General features: G+C 41.0%; 1 pseudogene; it reads right to left on the bottom strand.

The window, feature by feature from the left end:
* Positions 1-7,023: 7,023 nt before the first annotated feature.
* On the bottom strand, positions 7,024-7,909 carry LOC102414347 (annotated as a pseudogene).
* Positions 7,910-13,333: the final 5,424 nt, after the last annotated feature.

The following is a 13,333-nucleotide window of genomic DNA, read 5'->3' as shown; positions in this document are numbered from 1 at the left end:
ATGGTAAAGAGTCTGCCTGCAGTGCAGGAGATCCAGGTTCGATCTCTGGGTCGGGAAGGCCCCCTGGAGAAGGAAATGGCAACCCAGTCCAGTATTCTTGCCTGGAGAATCCCATGGACAGAGGAGCCTGGCAGGCTACAGTCCATGGGGTTGCAAAAAGTCAGACACGACTGAGCGACTTCACACTTTCACTGCAAAGAGGGCATGAGTTATCACACTACCTATGAGAGGAAAACTGACCTGGACTAGTCCTCTTGGGAGTGTTGCTAGAACTTGAAGGAATCACCACTGAGCTGAGCAGAGGCTTATAAATGTATCCTAGGTGGTGTGTGGCTCTGATAGGGCTTCTTGGAGAGAGAAAACTGCCAGGAACCAAGAAGGAGGACGTTGTGAAACTGAGTCAGCAGTCTGGCAGAAGCAGTTGATGGAGGTGAGATCTGACCTGGTGTCTCCTGGTTGACATTAGAATTGTAGGAAGGTGAATGGATGAGGCACGTTTTTCCATTGACTTACTTGATTAAGCCAAGGATCTCTTTTTGGAAAGCCACATAATCACCAACTGACGTGTTAAGCCATCAGAAAGTCTCAACAGTTGAAGGAGGCCTTAGGTGCCTGTAATAGGTCTAGGATACTGGCAAACGGTCCCTTGAAAATAAAGGAGTCTTCTTTCAACCTCCACATGTGGTAGAGTCTGCTAGCTCTGAGGTTGCAAACTGGAGGCTTTTGTTGTCATATCTTTCTTGACTTGAACCATGTTTAAAATGAGATTTCACCAGAATTTCTGACTTTTCTCAAGTGTTAGAAATACCTAACCTGCATTCTGATACAGAATGGTACACTGACACCAGCTCTTTAGGAATTTCGGGTTATTCACAACTCCTTCCTTGAAATGATATTTATTGTGGTTTTTATAATACTGCTCAGTCCTCATGTTCCTCTGCCCTCTTCGACTTATCCATTCCATCAATCCCTTCCTCCTCTGCCAATCCTTACATGCCAGCAAACTCAGGGCTGTTTTCCATTCTCTTCTCTTTTCCCCAGTCCATGTTCTTTTCTTTCTTTCTTAAATTTTTTGGCGTGCCATGTGTCTTGTGGAATCTTAGTTTCCAGATGAGGGATCAAACCCGTCACCCCCTGCTGAAGAAGCACAGTCTTAACCACTGGACCACCGGGGAAGTACCCCACATACTTTTAATAAACCCCATTTCCTCCCAAGGTTTTGAATCCCAGCTATGTGATGCTACAGGCAAGGAAAATTTGTCCCTTCTTCCCTTCTAGATTCCTTAGCTAGTCTATTAATTAAATTGACACAAGAAAAATTAACAGGAGAGAAAACAAATTTAATTGCATATGTACAGTTCAGTCACTCAGTCATGTCTGACTCTTTGCAACCCCATGAATTGCAGCACGCCAGGCTTCCCTGTCCATCACCAACTCCTGGAGTTCACCCAAACTCATGTGCATCGAGTCGGTGATGCCATCCAGCCATCTCATTCTCTGTTGTCCCCTTCTCCTTCTGCCCTCAATCCCTCCCAGCATCAGGGTCTTTTCCAATGAGTTTACTCTTTGCATGATGTCGGGAGCTCATAAAAATGTGATACTCAAAAGAGTTACCAAAGTAGACAGCTTTTATACCTTTTAGACAAGGAAACAATTAATTTGTGAAGAATTGACAAGACAAAGGGGTTTGGGCTTGGGGTTAACAAATTGGTGGTGAAGTAACAAGGTTTGTTTATATAGCCTTTCATGTCCCTAAATTGCCTGTCTCTGGTGATAAGGATGCCCTGTAGCCTCCTGTACAGGGAGAGTACCTTTGACATGGGAGATTGATTTCCTGCTTTCAGGTGGACAAAGGAGAGTCAGGGTGTTCTTGCACTGACTTTTTTTTAAAGTTAATTAATTTATTCTTGGCTGCACTAGGTCTTCATTGCTGCATGCAGTCTTTCTCGAGTTGCGGGGAGCAGGGGCTACTCTTCATTGCAGTGCACAGGCTTCTCATTGCCATGGTCTCTCTCGTTGTGGAGCACAGGCTCTAGGTCCATGGCCCTCAGTAGTTGCAGCACGCAGGCTCAGTGGTTGTGGTGCCTAGGCTTGGCTGCTCCGTGGCATGTGGAATCTTCCCCAACCAGGGATCAAACCCATGTCCTCGGCATTGGCAGGTGGACTCTTATCCACTAGACCACCAGGGAAGTCCTGGTGTTTTTTTAAGACTGTTTCTTAAGTAACTTTTAATTCAAAATAATCAATATGCAGCATATTTGGGGGGGCATATTTTGCTCCCTTTCACTGCTGATGGTCGTGGTAGTGTGGCACACGGAGGACTTGTTGAATTGTGCAGAAGCACAAGATAGGATTCTGGTATGTGGTTTTCTTTTTCCCTTTCATCGTTTAATTGACCTAGACTGTTTTTAAAAAGATTATTGAATTATGGTTGATTTACAATGTTGTGTTTAATTTCTGCTGTATAGCAAGGTGATTCAGTTGTATAGACATGTGCATTCTTTTTTGTGTTCCTTTCCATTATGGTTTATCACAGGATATTTAATATCGTTTCCTGGGCCATACAAGAGGAGAAACTTGTTGCTTATCCATTCTATATATAATAGTTTACATCTGCTAATACCAAATTCCAATCCAACTCTTTCTCACCCCTACTCCCCTTTAGCAATAAGTCTGTTCTCTATGCCTGTGAACCTGTTTCTATTTTGATGATAATTTGTATTGTATTTTAGAATCCACGTATAAGTAATTTCATATGGCATTTGTCTTTCTCTTTCAGACTTATTTCACTTAGTATGATCATCTCTAGGTCCATCCGTGTTGCTGCAAATGGCATTGTTTTATTCATTTTTATGACTGACTAGTATTCAGTGTGTGTGTGTGTGTGTGTGTGTGTGTGTACCATTTACGTTGTGTCCATGTCTTGTGAAGCCCCCTTGTGGCTCAGATGGTAAAGAGTCTGCCTGCAATGCAGGAGGACCCAGGTTCGATCCCTGGGTTGGGAAGATCCCTTGGAGAAGGAAATGGCAACCCACTCCAGTAATCTTGCCTGGAAAATCCCATGGATGTAGGAGACTGGCAGGTACAGTTCATGGGGTTGCAAAAAGTCAGACATGACAAAGCAACTTCACTTTCACTTTCCTGTCTTCTTGATTATTGTGAATAGTGCAGCTATGAACGTAGGGGTGCATGTATCTTTTTAAATTATAGTTTTGTCTGGATTCTGGATATATGTCCAGGCAATTTTCTGAGCAACTTTCATTTAAAATATGGGCTTCCCTTGTGGCTCAGCTGGTAAAGAATCTGCCTGCAATGTGGGAGACCTGGGTTCTATCCCTGGGTTGGGAAGATCTCCGGGAGAAGGGAAAGGCTACCCACTCCAGTATTCTGGCCTGGAGAATTCCATGGACAGTATAGTCCAGTTCACTTCGGTCGCTCAGTCGTATCCGAATCTTTGCAACCCATGGACTGTAGCACACCAGGCCTCCCTGTCCTTCATCAACTCCTGGAGTTTATTCAAACTCATGTCCATCAAGTCGGTGATGCCATCCAACCATCTCATCCATTGTCGTCCCCTTCTCCTCCCACCATCAATCTTTCCCAGGATCAGGGTCTTTCCAAATGAGTCAGTTCTTCACATAAGGTGGCCAGAGTATTGGAGTTTCAGCTTCAACATCAGTCCTTCCAATGAATATTCAGGACTGATTTCCTTTAGGATGGACTGGTTGGATCTTGCAGTCCGACGGACTCTCAAGAATCTTCTGCAACACCACAGTTCAAAAGCATCAATTCTTTGGTGCTCAGCTTTATTTATAGTCCAACTCTCACATCTATACATGACTACTGGAAAAACCATAACCCTGACTAGATGGACCTTTGTTGGCAAAGTAATGTCTCTGCTTTTTAATATGCTGTCTAGGTTGGTCATATCTTTTCTTCCAAGGAGCAAGTGTCTTTTAATTTCATGGATGCTGTCACTATCTGCAGTGATTTTGGAGCCCAAAAAAATAGTCTCTCACTGTTTCCACTGTTTCCCCATCTATTTGCCATGAAGTGATGGGACCAGATGCCATGATCTGAATGTTGAGTTTTAAGCCAACTTTTTCACTCTCCTCTTTCACTTTCATTAAGAGGCTCTTCAAGTAGTATTAAAGCCTGGCTTAGAGAATTTTGAGCATTACTTTAATAGCATGTGAGATGAGTGCAATTGTGCAGTAGTTTGAGCATTCTTTGGCCTTGCCTTTCTTTGGAATTGGAATGAAAACTGACCTTTTGCAGTCCTGCGGCCACTGCTGAGTTTTCCAAATTTGCTGGCATATTGAGTGCAGCACATTCACATCATCATCTTTTAGGATTTGAAATAGCTCAACTGCAATTCCACCACCTCCACTAGCTTTGTTCATAGTGATACTTCCTAAGGCCCATGTGACTTCACATTCCAGGATGTCTGTATGTCTGGGTCTAGGTGAGTGATCACACCATCATGATTATCTGGGTGGTAAAGATCTTTTTTGTACAGTTCTTCTGTGTATTTTTGCCACCTCTTCTTAATATCTTCTGCTTCTGTTAGGTCCATATCATTTCTGTGCTTTATTGTGCCTATCTTTACATGAAAATTTCCCTTGGTATCTGTACTTTTCTTGAAGGGATCTCTAGTCTTTCTCATTCTATTTTTTCCACTATTTCTTTGCATTGATCTCTGAGGAAGGCTTTCTTATCTCTCCTTTCTATTCTTTGGAACGCTGCATTCAAATGGGTATATCTTTCCTTTTCTCCTTTGGCATTCACATCTCTTCTTCTCACAGCTATTTCTAAGGCCTCCTCAGACAACCATTTTGCCTTTTTGCATTTCTTTTTCTTGGGGATGGTCTTGATCACTGCCTCCTGTACAATGTCACAAACTTCCATCCATAGGTCTTCAGGCACTCTGTCTATCAGATCTAATCCCTTGAATCTATTTCTTACTCCTGTGTAATTGTAAGGGAGTTTATTTAGGTCATACCTGGTCTAGTGGTTTTCCCTACTTTCTTCAATTTAAGTCTGAATTTGGCAATAAGGAGTTCATGATCTGAGCCACAGTCAGCTCCCAGTCTTGTTTTTGCTGACTGTATAGAGCTTCTCCACCTTTGGCTGCAAAGAATATAATCAATCTGATTTCGGTATTGACCATCTGGTGATGTCCATGTGTAGAGTCTTCTCTTGTGTTGTTGGAAGAGGATGTTTGTTATGACCAGTATGTTCTTTTGGCAAAACTCTATTAGCCTTTGCCCTGCTTCATTCTGTATAGTCTTTAGAGTCGCAAAGAGTCGGACATGACCGAGCGACTTTCACTTCGCTTAAGATTGCTGGATCATATAGCAATTCTATTTTAGTTCTTTGAGGAACCTCCATAGTGTTTTCCATAGTAGCTTCACCAGTTTATATTCACACCAATAGCGTGGGTGGATTCCTTTTCTCCACATCCACTCCAGCATGTTATTTGTAGACTTTTTAATGATGGCCATTCTGACAGTTGTGAGATTGCTGTTGTTGTTCAGTCATGTCTGACTCTGCAGCCACATGGACTGCAGCATGCCAGGCTTCCCTGTCTTTAACCATCTCCAACAGTTTGTTCAGACTCACATCCATTGAGTTGGTGATGCCATCCAACCATCTCATCCTCTTTCGTCCCCTTTTCCTTGTGCCTTCAATCTTTCCCAGTATCACGGTGTTTGCCAATGAATCGGCTCCTTGCATAGTTTGGCTCTTCACCAAAGTATGTCAGCTTCAGCATCAGTCCTTCCGATGAATATTCAGGATTGATTTCCTTTAGGATTTCCTGGTTTGATCTCCTTACTGTCCAAGGGACTCTCAAGAGTCTTCTGCAGCACCACAGTGTGAAGGCATCAACTCTTCAGCACTCAGCCTTTTTTATTGTCCAACTCTCACATCCATACATTACTACTGGAAAAATTATAGCATTGACTATACAGACCTTTGTAAGCAAAGTAATGTCTCTGTTTTTTAATATGCTGTCTAGGTTTATCATTGCTTTCCTTCCAAGGAGCAAGCATCTTTTAATTTCATGGCTGCAGTTACCATCCACAGTGATTTTGGAGCCCAGGAAAATAGTCTGTCACTGTTTCCATTGTTTCCCCATCTATTTGCCATGAAGTGAGGGGACCACATGAAATGACCTTTGTTTTGTGTGTGTGTGTTCACTTACTTTAATAACACTACATTTACCATGTTATCACCATGGAATGTAAATTCAGGTTAGACAAGAGAATTTCACAAGTACAGCAAAGCATTCTGTGATATACCAAAGTTTGTATACCATCAGACCAAACCAGCTTGCTCATCAATCACTTTCATTATAGGCATTTTATTTAGTTGATGATTCTTTTGGAGAAAATAAACATACTGCACACATTTAAAAAGTGTTTTTTATTTACCTTTGCATCAGCACCTAAAACACACATTTGTTTCAAAATAACATTTAAAATTATTCTAATATAACAGCAGCAAAATCTAATTCTGCAACTACAAAAGAGCTAATAGGGATAGACAGTTAAGTTGTTCTCATGTTTATAACTATGATCTAAAATAAATACTACTTCAAAGTGGCTCTGTTACCAACTTTTTACTTGCAGGGAGGTTTATAATGTTGTATTCCATGTACTATTCTGAAAGGGTTCCTCAAGAGCCAACCAGCCCTTAAAACAGTACTCAGTCCACAAGACAGAAAGTTAAATTAACAGCAGTAAATAGGACTCCTGCTGCTGCTAAGCTGCTGCTAAGTCACTTCAGTAATGTCTGACTCTGTGTGACCCCATAGTCGGCAGCCCACCAGTCTCCCTTGTCCCTGGGATTCTTCAGGTAAGAACACTGGAGTGGGTTGCCATTTCCTTCTCCAATGCATTAAAGTGAAAAGTGAAAGTGAAGTCGCTCAGTCATGTCCGACCCTCAGCGACCCCATGAACCGCAGCCTTCCAGGCTCCTCCATCCATGGGATTTTCCAGGCAGGAGTACTGGAGTTGGGTGCCATTGCCTTCTCCAAAATAGGACTCCTACATTACATCAAAAGCATATGATATTCTGCAGCAACTGGGAGCATTTTCAGGATTGGCATGTTGTCTTCTTTAGAACTAATTTCAAACAGAAGAGTTTAAGAAGGTGGACAGGTATCTCTATTAAATGTATTTAAAAGTGACATGTTTCTTTTATGCCGATCTGAATCTGACTCCCCTGAATGACCTAGCTAGTGAACTAGTCACCAGTAATTTGGTCAGCAGGAAAATCAAGCCTGCAAGAAAATAAGCCAATATTCAAATTACCATGTTCTTGTCTGACCCAAAAAATTTATTTTCAGCGTAAATATATAACCTCAGTATGAGATGTCTAATTAAAGCAAGTACCACCAACAAGACCAAGATGGCATCTCCTCTTCTAAGGTTTAGGTTTTGCCCAGAATTCTTGATACAGGGAATAGCCCATACCAAGAGTCATTGCTCCCACAACAAAGCTTTGGGCTGCCACACATGTGGATCAGGTGAACAGAAATTTTAGTATTTCCCCTCTATATAATCCACATGCAACAATTGCTGCAAAACCTGCCATTCCTATGGGGACAAATGGTGCCACTCAGCTTTTCGGGTAAGTTAACATCCCTGATCTTCATATGAGGAAAGAGAAACATCTGTGTCCCTTGACATAGTGATTGAAGACTCTTCAGACAACCACAAGATGTTTCAGGTTCCTATCGGCTAGTGACCTCACTCCTGCACCTGCTGTCCAGCTGGCTTCTCCCAGATACCCAGATACATTTTTTGAATGCTGAGTTTTTCACTCTCTTATTTCACCTTCATCAAGAGACTCTTTAATTCCTCTTTGCTTTCTGCCATAAGGGTGGTGTCATCTGCATATCTGAGGTTATTGATATTTCTCGCAGAGATCTTGATTCCAGCTTGTGCTTCATCCAGACTGGCATATGGCATGATGTACTCTGCATATAAGTTAAATAGGCAGGATGATGATATAAAGCCTTGACGTACTTCTTTCCCAATTTGGAACCAGTCTGTTGTTCCAGTTATAACTGTTGCTTCTGGACCTGCATACAGGTCTCACAGGAGGTGGGTCAGGTGGTCTGCATTCCCATCTCTTTAAGAATTTTCCACAGTTTGTTGTGATCCACACAAAGGCTTTAGCGTAGTCAATGAAGCATAAGTAGATGTTTTCTGAAATTCTCTAGCTTTTCTATGATACAATGGATTCTGGCAATTTGATCTGTGGTTCTTCTGCCTTTTCTAAATCCAGTTTGTACATCTGGAAGTTCTCAGTTCACAAACTGTTGAAGCCTAGCTTGAAGGTTTTGAGCATTACTTTGCTAGCATATGAAATGACTGCAATTGTGTGGTAGTTTGAACATTCTTTGGCATTGCCTTTCTTTGGGATTGGAATGAAAACTGACCTTATCCAGTCTTGTGGCCACTCACTGCTGAGTTAATCAAATTTGCTGGCATACTGAGTGCTGCACTTTAACAGCATTATCTTTTAGGATTTGAAATAGCTCAACTGGAATTCCATCACCTCCACTAGCTTTGTTCGTAGTGATGCTTCCTAAGGCCCACTTGATTTCACATTCCAGGATGTTTGGCTCTAGGTGAGTGATCACACTGTCATAGTTATCTGGGTCATTGAGGTCTTTTTGTATAGTTCTTCTGTGTATTCTTGCCACCTCTTCTTAATATCTTATACTTCATTATAGTTTTGATTTTCATTTCTCTAATAATTAAAAATGATGAGCATCTTTTCATGTGCCTGTCATCTGTATGTCTTCTTTGGAGGTAGATCTATTTAGGTCTTCTGCCCATTTTTGATTGGGTTGTTTATTGTTGTTATTGAGTTGTATTTGTTTGTACATTTTGGAAATTGATTCCTTGTAGTTGTTTCATTTGCAAATATTTTCTCCCATTCTGTAAGCTGTCATTTGATTTTGCTGTGGTTTCCTTTGCTGAACAAAACTGTGTATGTTTGATTAGATCTCATTTATTTTTGCTTTTATTTCTATTGCTTTGGGAGATTGACTTAAAATATTGGTATCAGTCAGTCAGTCAGTCTGTTCAGTCGCTCAGTCGTGTCCTACTCTTTGCAACGCCATGAATCGCAGCACACCAGGCCTCCCTGTCTATCACCAACCCCCGGAGTTCACCCAAACTCATGTGCATCAAGTTGGTCATGCCATCCAGCCATCTCATCCTCTGTTGTCCCCTTCTCCTCCTGCCTCCAATCCCTCCCAGCATCAGAGTCTTTTCCAATGAGTCAACTCTTCGCATGAGGTGGCCAAAGTATTGGAGTTTCACTTTTCAGCATCAGTCCTTCCAATGAACACCCAGGACTGATTTCCTTTAGAATGGACTGGTTGGATCTCCTTGCAGTCCAAGGGACTCTCAAGAGTCTTCTCCAAAACCACAGTTCAAAAGCATCAATTCTTCAGCGCTCAGCCTTCTTCACAGTCCAACTCTCACATCCATACATGACCACTGGAAAAACCATAGCCTTGACTAGACAGACCTTTGTTGGCAAAGTAATGTCTCTGCTTTTGAATATGCTATCTAGGTTGGTCATAACTTTCCTTCCAAGAAGTAGGCATCTTTTAATTTCATGGCTGCAGTCACCATCTGCAGTGATTTTGGAGCCCCCAAAAATAAAGTCTGACACTGTTTCCACTGTTTTCCCATCTATTTGCCATCAAGTGATGGGACCAGATGCCATGATCTTCGTTTTCTGATTGTTGAGCTTTAAGCCAACTTTTTCACTCTCCACTTTCACTTTCAGCAAGAGGCTTTTTAGTTCCTCTTCACTTTCTGCCATAAGGGTGGTGTCATCTGCATATCTGAGGTTATTGATATTTCTCCCGGCAATCTTGATTCCAGCTTGTGCTTCTTCCAGCCCAGCGTTTCTCATGATGTACTCTGCATAGAAGTTAAATAAGCAAAGTGACAATATACAGCCTTGACGTACTCCTTTTCCTATTTGGAACCTGTCTGTTGTTCCATGTCCAGTTCTAACTGTTGCTTCCTGACCTGCATACAGGTTTCTCAAGAGGCAGGTCAGGTGGTCTGGTATTCCCATCTCTTTCAGAATTTCCCACAGTTTACTGTGGCTCACACAAACACTTTGGCATAGTCAATAAAGCAGAAATAGATGGTTTTCTGGAATTCTCTTGCTTTTTTGATGATCCAGCGGATGTTGGCAATTTGATCTCTGGTTCCTCTGCCTTTTCTAAAACCAGCTTGAACATCTGGAAGTTCACGGTGCATGTACTGCTGAAGCCTGGCTTGGAGAATTTTGAGCATTACTTTACTAGTGTGTGAGATGAGTGCAATTGTGCAGTAGTTTGAGCATTCTTTGGCATTTATGTCAATTTATGCTTTTTCTATATTCTCTTCAAGGAGCTTTATGCTGTCGTGTCTTAAGCCATTTTGAGTTGTTTTGCCCATGGCCTAAGCGTGTGTCTGGCTTCACTGCCTGGCGTATGGCTGTCTCCCTTTCCTGCCCCACTTGCTGGTGGTGCAGTCTTCTCTCCATTGCATCTTCTTGCCTCCTTTGTGGAAGATTAATTGACCATACATGAGAGGTTTATTTCTGGGCTGTTTATTCTGTTCCATTGGTCCATATGTCTATTTACCATGCTGTTTTGATTACTATAGCTTTCTAGTATTGTCTGAAGTCTGGGAGGGATATACCTCCTGCTTTGTTGTTTTTCCTCAAGATTGCACTGGCAATTCTGGGTCTTTTACAATTCCATATAAGTTTCAGGACTATTTGTTCTGGTTTTGTGAAAAAACGCCATGAGTAATTTGATAAGGATTGCATTAAATGTGTAAATTGTTTTGGGTAGTATTGCCATTTTAACAATATTACTATTTTCAATTTAAGAGGATATCTTTCCATTTCTTTGAAACATAATTTCCTTTATTAATGTTCTATAGTTCTCAGCGTGTCTTTCACCTTTGACCTAGGCTGTTTTTATTTTTAAAATCATAATGTTCATTTTGGAAATATACCCCAACAGATAAAGAAATAGAAATTGCCTGTAATCCAGAGATAATCATTGTTAATGTTTTGGTTACTTAAAGTACAATTCTTTGTTGATATCCATCACTATCCTCTCACCATCAATTCTTTTCCTTCATAAGCTTATTATTGTATTTATTAATACTGTTTTATTTTCTATCTTCTTTGCTTATGTTTGACCCAGTGTTGTAACCTCCAGGGCCCATAACGCCTGACACACAGGAGATGCTAAGTTTTTGTTGAATAAATGAGGTTTTTTTTTTAATTATAGAATAGGGCTGAGGTCATACTTCATATACAGTTCTAGATTTTTATTCATTTAGCATTACATTTCATTATGCTAATTTAAAACCCTTTAGTGATTTCTCATTACCCTTAGAACAAACTCTAAAATCCTTACTAAATCCTGCAAGCTGTGCATCTTTGGAAAGACACACAAGCCTCATCTTTGAATCCTCAGAATCTGTCATAGCCCAGTTCCAGGCTCTTCTCTCCATTTTCTCCCTTCCTAGATTTGTATTCATGATTTAAAGTGCCAGTGAGCACTGGTGGTGTGATTTCATCCAGTTCCGGTAACTACTTACACTTACATTCTAAATCAACGAGTAGTTGGACTTAATAACATTTAAAGTTTTGCCAAGTTTGCTCAAAAGAGCAAGAGATATTAATGGTGGGTAAATTGGGAAGTGAGGCCATGGGAAAGGGTGATGGATTCTGAGAAAGTAGAAGGACCAACTGATTGGAGGTCCTGAAGAATTACCCAAGTGAATGGACAAGACTGAGTTAAAAGTAATGATTGGAGACTGAGATAATAGGGCTTAAAAATATTTATCTATTTTATTAATATAATAAGACAATTAAAACTGGGATTCAGTTGGCATAAGACCTCAGGTAAGACAAGAGTGTGGCTGACTAAATAGATCAGTTCTTCTAAAGATAGCAGCTCTCTGGGATTGCCTTGAGAACTCCACCTACTCGACAAGGAGAAAGCTGGATAGGAGAGTGGGGAAAGGGCGTTTAGGACAAGCTAGCTTGCAGTATTTGTCAGACTGCCTCTTGACCCAAGATCAATCGCTTTTCCCAGAAATTTGGAAAAGATAAAGTAGGGGTTTGCTGTGTAAGCTGTCCTCCAATTGCTGCAACTCCAACAGTAGGGTGGTGGTGGTGACGGTGTTAGGAGGGGAACAGCCTGGCCCCAGGTGTTAGGTTCCTCTGTCTCTGACTAGTCTATATAAGGACTTTGGCTCTCTCCTTAATCCTTGGAGGAAGGTTTTCAATCTTCTCTATGAAATTCCATCCTACTGTTACATCCAAAGTATTTTTTCAGTATTACCTGTAGCTGCTATGTGTCAAGACGGCACCACTTCTTAGACAGCTGGAGCTGAAACAAGGGTTGAAATGTGCTCTAACACACCACAAGACTTCTAAACTATTTCTCCCACAGTCATCTGGGATGATGAGTCCATTCTTTTACGAATTCATAAGCTCTGGAAATAAACCAAGGCTCCCCATTCCATGAACCAGGCACCTACCTAAGCATAAGATGCTTAGAACTTGTTCAATTTTCAGTTTGCTTATCTTTAAAGAAAGTGATTATTAATATCAACAGATAATAGTGGTATTATCAGATCTTTCAAGGTATCTTGTGTTCAGAAACCCTATAACAGTAAGGATGAAAAGCATAGTATCACAGTATCTGAAAGTGGCTGTTAAACAGATGGTCTCAATGGAATTAACAGGAGAGGACAGTATACTTTTGATGACAATATTAAAAGGACAACTGATTTTATTAAATATTAGAAAACTCAAAACATATGGGCTTCCCTGGTGGCTCATTGGTAAAGAACCCTCCTGCCAATGCAGGCGATGCCAGTTCAACACTTGAATCAGGAAGATCTCCAACAGAAGGAAATGGCAATCCACTCCAATATTCATGCTTGGGAAATTCCTTAGACAGCGGAGCCTGATGGACTACAGTCCATGGAGTCTCAAAAGAGTCAGACACAACTTAGTGACAAAACAACCACAACAACAAAACTCAAAACACACATGCTATCAATATTGACACTGTAAATTAATAACTCTAGCTCTACCCTGAGGATACAAGTTGAGTTCAATGTATGTTTGCATGTCTATATTCTAAACCATCCCCCAAATCTTCTCTTCTAGGGTAAAATGAAAATGAAAGGGAAGAGAGTGGTGAAAAAAAATTTAGAGATATCAAAGTATAAAGATATGCAAAGTATGCTAAAAATTAAAATTAAAACTAGACCAG

The sequence above is a fragment of the Bubalus bubalis genome, chromosome 5 (genome assembly GCF_019923935.1).
Source record: "Bubalus bubalis isolate 160015118507 breed Murrah chromosome 5, NDDB_SH_1, whole genome shotgun sequence".
Taxonomy (NCBI): Eukaryota; Metazoa; Chordata; class Mammalia; order Artiodactyla; family Bovidae; genus Bubalus; species Bubalus bubalis.
This window is presented reverse-complemented; position numbering and strand designations above follow the sequence as displayed.